Source organism: Tenrec ecaudatus, chromosome 15 (genome assembly GCF_050624435.1).
Source record: "Tenrec ecaudatus isolate mTenEca1 chromosome 15, mTenEca1.hap1, whole genome shotgun sequence".
Taxonomy (NCBI): domain Eukaryota; kingdom Metazoa; phylum Chordata; class Mammalia; order Afrosoricida; family Tenrecidae; genus Tenrec; species Tenrec ecaudatus.
Window position 1 is genome coordinate 52524559 of NC_134544.1, and position 9533 is coordinate 52534091.

Here is a 9533-nt window from a genome sequence, read left to right on the forward strand (position 1 = left end):
TGTACATACAAGCTTCTCTATTTATTCAAGACATATATATGAACATTCCTCTGACATAACCACCTACCTTCCAACATTGGTCTTCTGAGTTTGAAGGCTTAGGAGCCAGGGGATAACAGCCAATTGCAATAACATGTTTTTGTTGTTCTGCACTGTTAAATCTGTTCCAAATCATAGCAATTTTATGTACCAAAGAATCTAGTACTACCCAATCCTGCACCATCCTCAAAATTATTGTTTGAGTCAAACGTTACTGTCACTGTCAATCCATCTGATCCAGAGTCGTCTTCATTCCGATACCCTTCTGCTTCACCAAGCATGATGTCAATCTCCAGGGCCTGGTCTCTCCTGATAATATGTTCAAAGCATGTGAGATGAAGTCTCTCCATCCTCACTTCTAAAGAGATTCTGGCTGTATTTCTTCCACGACAAATGTGTTTGTTCTCTGGCAGTCCATGATACTTTCAATATTCTTTACCAGCACCACAATGCAAATGAACTGGTGTGGAAGGTATTGAATTGGAGAATGCTTTGTTGTGTGTATTTTTGGCAAAATTGAAATAAAAATTACACAAATAACAACAAGCACGAGGAAGAAGAAAATGTTCTCGAATTGACTGTGGTGATGATTGTGCAGCTCCTCTTGGTATGATTGAATTATTTGAATTGTATGATGTGTGGATGAAGTGCCGTTTCTACAGTCTTCCTCAGTTGATGTCCGACTTTCACAAGCGTAGGAAGCCACTGAAAATACCTCGGCTTCGATCAGACACACCTTAGTCCCCAAAGTGATACCCTGGCTCTTTCCGACGTAAAAGAGGTCTTCTTATACAGCACAGTTGCCAATGCAACACGTTGTCCTGTTTCTTGACTGCTGCTTCCATGAGCATTGAGTGTGGATTCAAACAGAATTAGATCCTTGACAACTTCAATCGTTTCTCAGTATTTATCAAGATGTTGTCTCTTGGTCCACTTGTGAGGATTTGGGTTTTCTTTATATGGTATTGTAATTCATACTAAAGACTGTCCTTGGTCCTCATCCATAAGTGCGCGTCTTCAGATGTTCCTTGCTTTCAGCAAGCAAGGTTGTGCTATCTCCATGCTGCAGCTTGCTAATAGGATTTCCTGTATGCATGATGCTGCATTCCTCTCCCTGTAGTGCGAATTCTTTGATTATTTGCACAGCATAAAGATTGAATGAGCGTGGTGAAAAGATACAGGTCTAACACACAGCTCTCATGATTTTAAGCCACCCAGTACTCCCTTGCACTGCTCAAAGGACTGCCTCTTGGTCTAGATTCCAGATGAGTACAATGAAGTGTTCCGCAATCCCCATTCTTCTCAAGGCTATCCATAGATTTTAGTGCTCCATACAGTCTTATGGCTTTGTATAGTCAAATAAAACAGAAGCAAACATCTTTCTGGTATTCTCTGCTTTCAGCCAAGGTCATGTGATGTCATCAATAATATCCTTCGCTCCACATTCTCTTCTGAATCGGGCTTGAATTTCTGGGAGTTTCCTGTTGATGTATTGCTGGAATTGTTATTGATTCACTTTCCACAAAATTTTACTTGCACATAAAAAAACATAGTTGACAAAAATCATAATCTGCATCCTAGGAAGTGAGTAGATCTAGGGTCTTTTGAGTGTTCATCCAAGACACGACTACACGTCTCAACTCACCAGGAACAAAGCAGAAAGATGTCAAAAAAACAAACAAGTTTACAAAAGGTGCGAGCTCATGTTTCATGAGAACAGAACTAGATGAACCCAGTCACCCCCACGGACTCTTCTGACAAGGTTCACGATAGCTGCTGGTCCTGGATGCAAGGGGAGATAAATACAAAGCAAAACTCAAATTCCTATTTTAAGTATAAAAGAAACCCAGAACAACCAGGACAGTAGAGAGCAGAGGACTTACAGAGATTTCACCTTGAACTGTTTTTTAAATCTGGAGCCAAGCTCTTGAGATGGTCTTTTATTCAAAAAGCAGAGCAGTACACAGTGAGAAGAATCTTATCCATAAGAGCCATGCCCCACTTTAAAACCAGCAGTCTGAGACCAAAAGGTTAATAATTACTCAAAGGAAAAGATGAGAAGACAAGGGGCTAGAGAAACTAGAGTAAGGGATAGGTAACAAACTGAACATATTAAAGAGAACGTGAACGATAAAATTAATGCCACTGGACAACTTGTGGGGAAATCATCACATGGGAACTGAACTTGCTGTGTAGACCAGCACAAAAACTCAATAAAGTATTGTTTTTAAAGGTCCACATAACAAGAACACACTGTTCTATTAGTGTGGGTAGACATGCAGATATTCTATTGTTTAGTGGAAGAGATGGTGTTAGGGGGGTAATGGGAACACAAGGATCACCAGGAAAGAAAAAATGTTAAATAGAACAACATGGGCTCTGGAACCTGAAAAGACAGATGTTCTAGTAGATAGTATGGAAAACCAAAATCCTCACACCTGGATCAATCGCTAACATCATAATAAAGGGAGAAAAGATTGAAGTTGCCAACAATTTTGCTTTGCTTGGATCCACAATCAAAACTCATGGAAACAGCAGTCAGGATATCAAATGGTGCATTGAATTGGGTAACTATGCAGCACAAGACCATTTGAAAATGTTGAAAAGCCAAGGGAGCAACAAGTGATCTAAAACCGATGGCAAGAAGGGTGTAGGATGTCTGGTGGGGCTTGACCAAGGGCAATGTAGCCAAGAGGAATTACCAAAACCCAAATGAAGGCCAACCATGATAATGGGAAAAGAGGAAAGTAAAAGGAAATAGAGGAAAGAAGTAGGAGGCAAAGAACATGTACAGAGATTAAATACAGGCAGGTACATATGTAAATATATTTTTATATAATGATAGGAAACTAGATCTGTGTGCATATATTTATGTTAAATATTAAGGCAGCAGCAGATGGACATTGGACCTTTACTCAAGTACTACCTCAATGCAAGAATATTTTGTTCTAATAACCTGACATTCTGTGAGGCTCACCTTCCTGACACAATCATTGAAAACAAAATGGGTGCATAAGCAAATGTGGTAAAAAAAAAAGTTGATGGTGTATGGCTATCAAAAGATATAGCATCTGGGGTCTTAAAGGTTTGAAGATAAACAAGTGGTCATCTAGCTGAGAAGCAACGAAGTCCACATGGAAGAAACACACCAGCTTGTGTGATCATGAGGTGTTGATGGGATCAGTTATCAGGCATCAAAGACCCAGAACAAAAATCTATTCATGTGAATGTGACAGGGAGGGTGAAGTAGAGACCCAAAGCCCATAGGTTGACAACTGGACATCCTCTTATAGAAGGGTCATAAAGAAGAGACAAGCTAGCCAGAGTACAGTATAGCACCAAAAAAACATACAACTTTCCTCTAGTTCTTCAATGTTTCCTCCCTGCCGCCCCCTCCCCCAGTATCATGACCCCAATTTTACCTTACAAATCCAGCGAGACCAAAGAACATACACTGGTACAGATAAGAGCTCAAAACACAGGGAATCCAGGACAGATAACCCCCGTAGGACCAATAATCACAGTAGTGATACCAGGAGGGGCAGTGAGGGTGGCTCGGAAGGAGAAACCGAATATAGTGATCAACATATAAACCCCTCCCAGGGGAATGGACAACATTAAGGAAGGTGGGGGGAGACAGCGGTTTGTGTAAGACATGAAAAAATGATAATTTATAAATTATCAAGGGTTCTTGAGAGAGAGATGTTGGGGAAGGGGGGAAATGAGGTGATACCAAGGACTCATAGAAAGAAAATCTTTTGCAAATGATGATGGCAACATATGTACAAAGGTTTTTGACACAGTGGGTATATGTATGGATTGTGATAAAGGCTCTTACAAGAGGCCCCAATAAAATGATTTTTTTAAAGTGTTGAAAAGTAAGGATGTTATTTTTCAGTCCCAGACTGAGGTGAGCTTGACCAAGCCATGGTATTTTCAATTGCTTCATATGATTGTGCAAGATCGACAGTGAATACGGAAGCTCAAAGAAGAATCGATGAATTTGAATCATGGTGCCCGTGAGGAATATCGAGGAAAGTACCATGGCCTGCCAAAAGAGCAACCAGAACTGTCTTGGAAGAAGTACAACCAGAACAATCCTTAGAAATGAGGATGGTGAGATTTTGGGTCACATATTTTGGACATGTTATCAGGTGAGACCAGTCCTTGGAAAAGGGACATCATGCTTGCTAAAGTAGAGGGGCAATTATAAAGAGGAAGACCCTCGATAAAATGGATTGACACAATGGCTACGCCAATGGACTTACACGTGGGAACAAGCATGAAGATGGCGCAGGAGCAGGCAGAGTTCTGTTCTGTTCTACGTATGGTTGCTATGAGTCAGAACTGACTAGACAGGACCTAAGGTGGCATATCCAAACCAAGATCCACTGGGCAGCGATTACTCCTCCCATGGTCTTTCCTAAAACAGCTGTGTTAGCCTGGGTAGGCTAGAGAAACAAATCCAGGGAGACTCATATGTGTGTAAGAGAGAACATTATGTCAAAGAGCAATTGGACATTAGGAAACATCCCAGCCCAGTCCAAATCAAGTCCATAAGCCCAATATTAGCCCATATGTCTGATCCCACTCTATAAATCCTCTTCAGACTCATACAACACATGCAATGACACCAAATGCAGGAAGATCACAGGCCAGTGGGTAGAAAGTCTCCTGGATCCAGTGGCGGTGGAAGTATGTCAGCGCTGGCATGGGTCTCCGTGTGGGTCCTCCAGCTCCAGGGCTCCAGCTGATCACTGGAGCTCCATCAGGCTCATTATCAGTAATGTCTCAGGGAGTGAGTGTATCTGGCCTCCAGTGAGCTATTTTTCTCCGTCGCTCTCTCAATGAGGGCATCAAGCTGTGACCAGATTGACAGGCTAGACTCCTTCACAAGTTGACACCAGACTATGTAGCTACCACAGCACCCAATATTTTGGTGTCAAAAATTAATTCCTAATAATAAGAAGAAAACTAGATTACACAGTAGCAATAACAGGAATGGCGGATCAAGCGGCTGTGATGTACTTGAAATAAGAGCATTAGGAGAACAGACATAGGAGTTGGGCTGGGAGCAAGTGATGAAGAGACATTTGTTATTAATGTAGAAGCATGTTTGGAATCAAAACACATCTGGAGCAAATGCTGGGGGTGCAGGACTTCCAAGGCCCCCTCTCATAAGAAAGGCAAGTGAGACGGTTAACACTGCATTGATAGTAGGGGTCTCACCATCAAAGTGAAGCCCACGTACCCAAACCTTGACTGAGAGGGGATGAGCTTGCACTTCCACCGAAGCTGGGTGTTTTGGTGCCGTAGTTCACAGAGAGTCTCTGACCTCCCAGGCACCAAGACCAGGCATCACAACGCACAGGGCATGTGCTGATGGAGACTTCAGTCCCCAGTCTATGAACATTTGTTAATGGAGAGTACCGCATCTTAAGGAACTGAACTTTAGGTCCATGAGTGATTATTAATCAATCGTTTTCTATAGTGCAACTCGTGGGCATGAAGCACACTGTTACAGGTCCAGGGTGTCCTCTCTACTGACGGACGGAAAGATGGGCAGTTCGAACCTACTCAGACTCTCCTTCGGCGGAAGGCGTGACAATCTGTTTTGGTAAAGATTACAGCCGAGGAGCGCCATGAGTCTGGATCTGACTCAAAAGCATGCTGCAACACAAACGCCGGGGTCCAGCCTGTGGGAAGGCGTGGCCTATGTCAAAGTTCTCTAGTGTTCTCTAGTGTGGAAACAGCACAAGTGAACGGCTTCAACAAACATGACGTTATTCTTTCACAGTTCAGAGGCACCGACTCTAGGGGAAGCCTTTCTCTACCAGCCATTCTGGGGAAGGCACGGTCTCCTTTCCTTCTCAGTTCTTGGATGTCCGCAAGCGTCAATCTTCCACTGGGTCTAAGGATTCTAGGAGCTTCTTGGCACAGGGATCCTGGGCCCAAAAGACACAGTCTGCTCCTGACTCATCTTTCCTGGTAGTAGTCAGGTCCCTTTCTCTGCTTGCCACTCTTTCCTTTCACTCGGGACGATAAGAGGTGATGCTGGCCACACCCCAGGGAAACTCCCCTTTCATCAGATGGGGCCTGTAATCTGCGTGAGCATGTTACATCCCTGCCTCATTCCCTTATCAAGGTATTGACTGTTCACGTCAGTCCCTAGCGTGAGGGCTGCTTACATAATTACATAACTGCCAAATCACTGAGCATCATGGCTCAGCCAAGTTGACATACTTAGGGGGTAAACAATGCAGTTGAGGGTCTACAATTCAACCCATGACATGCTGTCTTGTAGACGCCTCCCTCACTGGGAACCAATACCTGTCAAACCCTGTGCGTAGGTAAAGGGAATGTGGTTGGCCCTCACGACGTTTGGAAAGCTTCTATGAGGAAAGGTAGATTGTGCTGGGAGGAACGAAGTAAGTGATTATACTTATGTCTGATTTAGATTGTACCACGTATCCTGAGCAGCGCACGATACTACTGGGTGGCACCACACAGATATAATAAGTAGACTTGATAAGTAGCTAATACAAATTATAACAATACTGATGCTGGTGATCAAATGTAATATGAGACGGAGTTAAATCACCCTTGGGGTGTTATCCCAATGGAAGAGAATTGGCCGGAAGATGACTTAGGCTTGATGAATGATAATCATTATTCTCAATTATACCATAGATAAATACCATAGCATGCAGGGAGCTGGAGATAAGGGAGGCAGAAGAATTCTGAAGTTAGCCCCCATACACAAGAAAGTCTGTGGTGGGACTATGGAATTATTCAGCTACCTCTTTCAATCCTTAACTCTTTCCTGGTTAGTACACATATACAACATGTGCAGGATGCTTTGATTGGCTGTTGATGATGTGACGCTATAAGACAAATAGAAGTCCTGGTGGTCCTGTGGGTTAGGCGTCGGGCGGCTAATGGCAAGGTCCAGGTTCAAACCCACCAGCCACACTGCAGGTAAAAACAAGGCTGTCTGCTACTGTAAAGATTCATCGTCTTAGAAACCTTGGGATTGCTATGACTCAGAATCGACTCACTGGCAGTGGGTTTGGTTTGGGGGTTTGGTAAGGCAAGTAATTGCTGTTAAACCAAGAACGATCATTTTGTCTTAAAGAGGCCTTGATCGTGGGTCAGGGGAATGGTCTAAGATTCGAAGGTTAAATTCATCAGCCATGGAATTTGTTTTGTCAAGATAGCTGCATGACACCAACCTTTCATCACAGCATAACATGTACTGGATGATAGTCTTTCTTTGAAACTAAGGGTCTGAGGAATCTGGGGGCAATTTGTTGCAGCTTGTCTGCATGTTGTTTTGTTTTGTTTTGTTTTGTTTTCCCTAACAGTGAGACTGGGGACGGGGGGTGGGGGGGTTTCCCCTAGTCTCCGTGAAGACCCCATGGGGGTTCTGCTGTTGGGACTGATTGCATAGCAAGCACACAACTATATGACCAGCAAGTCATATGAAACCTGGGCTGATATTCCATTTGGGGTCTGCCGGAGACTCCAGCTTGAGCTCCCTGGTTCTGAGGTGTTGAGCCCAGACAGTGGCTCCCGAGTCTAGTGAGGAAGCACAGCTGAGTGCCACCACAAAACTTCTCCAGACGTCTGCTTGTATCACACCCTTTAGCTGTGATGAGACTCCTTCTCTTTATGCTACTGCAGTAGGGGATCCAGTAGGGTGGCAGTTCAGTCCTTCCCGGTGACGTGACCCAACGTAAGGTAATCAGCTCCATGACGGGATATGCTGGCAGCAGCCAAACAGTTGAGGGGGGTTAGGGTGGAGTGCAACCCCCTTTACTCAGGTCACAGCCCTGGAGCACTTGGAAGTCTGGTTCCTCAGGATTGTGTTCTATTTCCTATAAAAGTTGAAGCTGTGGGAATACCAGCTCACTTTTCTGCTGGGCCTGGATCCTGCATCTGGTTTCTTGGACTGGGGACAACAGCTTGCCCTATTACCTGCTGATCCCGAGAGCCATCAGCAACCAACCTTAGATTCCTCTCAGAACGTTCTGTTTCACGTTCATGGGTTGGAGATGGGTCCCATGCACATTCTCCTAAGTAAAAGTTATTTCCCATAATGTCTCCCTTTAATAATGCTAATCATAAAGTGTTTGCGAGCACATAATTGCTACTACGTACACTTGAAGGCTACTTGTCTGAAGTTTGTCTACCATCGAGAGCAATCAAACCCTATTGTCCATCCCACTGCCCACCAGTATGGCCCACTGCCTAGTAACAAGGTTCACACATTATTCCCCTGGAGAATTGCTCAGGGACACCTCAGATCAAGCCAGCTCAGGGAAGGCCAAGGTTAAGCCACTTTCTTGTTACATATGTGTTGCTAGTACCTCCCCTTCCTATTATGGGTGGGCCCCTAGTATCTCGCCTTCCTATGACTTGTATGCCTCTAATGTACCCCCTTCCTGTGACCTATGTGTATGATGTGGCTTGCATGTCCAAGATTATAGACGCCTGTTGGAGACTACTTTCCTCCTCTCTCTGGTTCCAGTCTCCATGGAAGAGGCGAGTCTTTGCAGGTCTCTTTAATTTACTCAATTACATAGCTGCCCCCTTAGGATCCATCCAGATGTGGGGCTGGATCCCACAGACAGAGCTACACCATTTATTCAGTGACACTGGTTACCGTCCTGAGAATGCATGAACATTCCTAATAATTTCCATTGGGTTGTCTTTTTTTCATTAATATCGTTTCCCTGCTCCCTCATACATTCTCATCTGTTTTAAATTACTTGTCGACCATTTGGTGTCATACTTGTTATGCTAAAGAAAGGAACACGGGACTCATGGGTGATTTTTATTTTTGTGAACCAATATCTTATCTAAAAGTTGACCTCAGGCAAGTTTTGGTTCAAGCTTTAAAAACGATTTAAGGGTAACAGTCTCAGAGTCTTTTCTTCTTAACCAGTTCAGAACATCTAGGGTGTTTTTCTTGCTGCTGGTGGTGTGGTTTTTAAGAATTTGAGGTTCTGTTCCACCTTATCTCCAATCTCTTGGGGTCCTCTATTGCGACACTTCTAAGAAGGGTTGGTAGTGGTAGATGGGCACCATCTAATTTCTCTGGTCTCAGGGTGGTGAGGCTGTGGTTCACATCGAGTCTACATTGTAGATTAAGTTGTGTGTGTGTCTTTGGTTTCCTTGTCTCTATTTTTCTCTGGAAGAATAGAGACCAAAGGTCTTATCTTAGGCGGCTGCTTGCACACTTGTAAGACACTGCCCACTGCCCACCAGACCAAGGTGTAGACTATAAACTTTGTGAACCCTATTATGGGGTTGACCAAGATGTCCCATGAGACTGTGATTCGAATCTCCAAGAGGGATTTGGTTATACCTAAGGAGTATCCACGAGTGCCCTCCTCCTGAGTACAGGTACTCACAGTGAGTGACAGGCATACTTAGCCATACACAGCAGCTTTGGGGGTGCTGTGACTGGCATCCATACTGGCTGCTCTCTG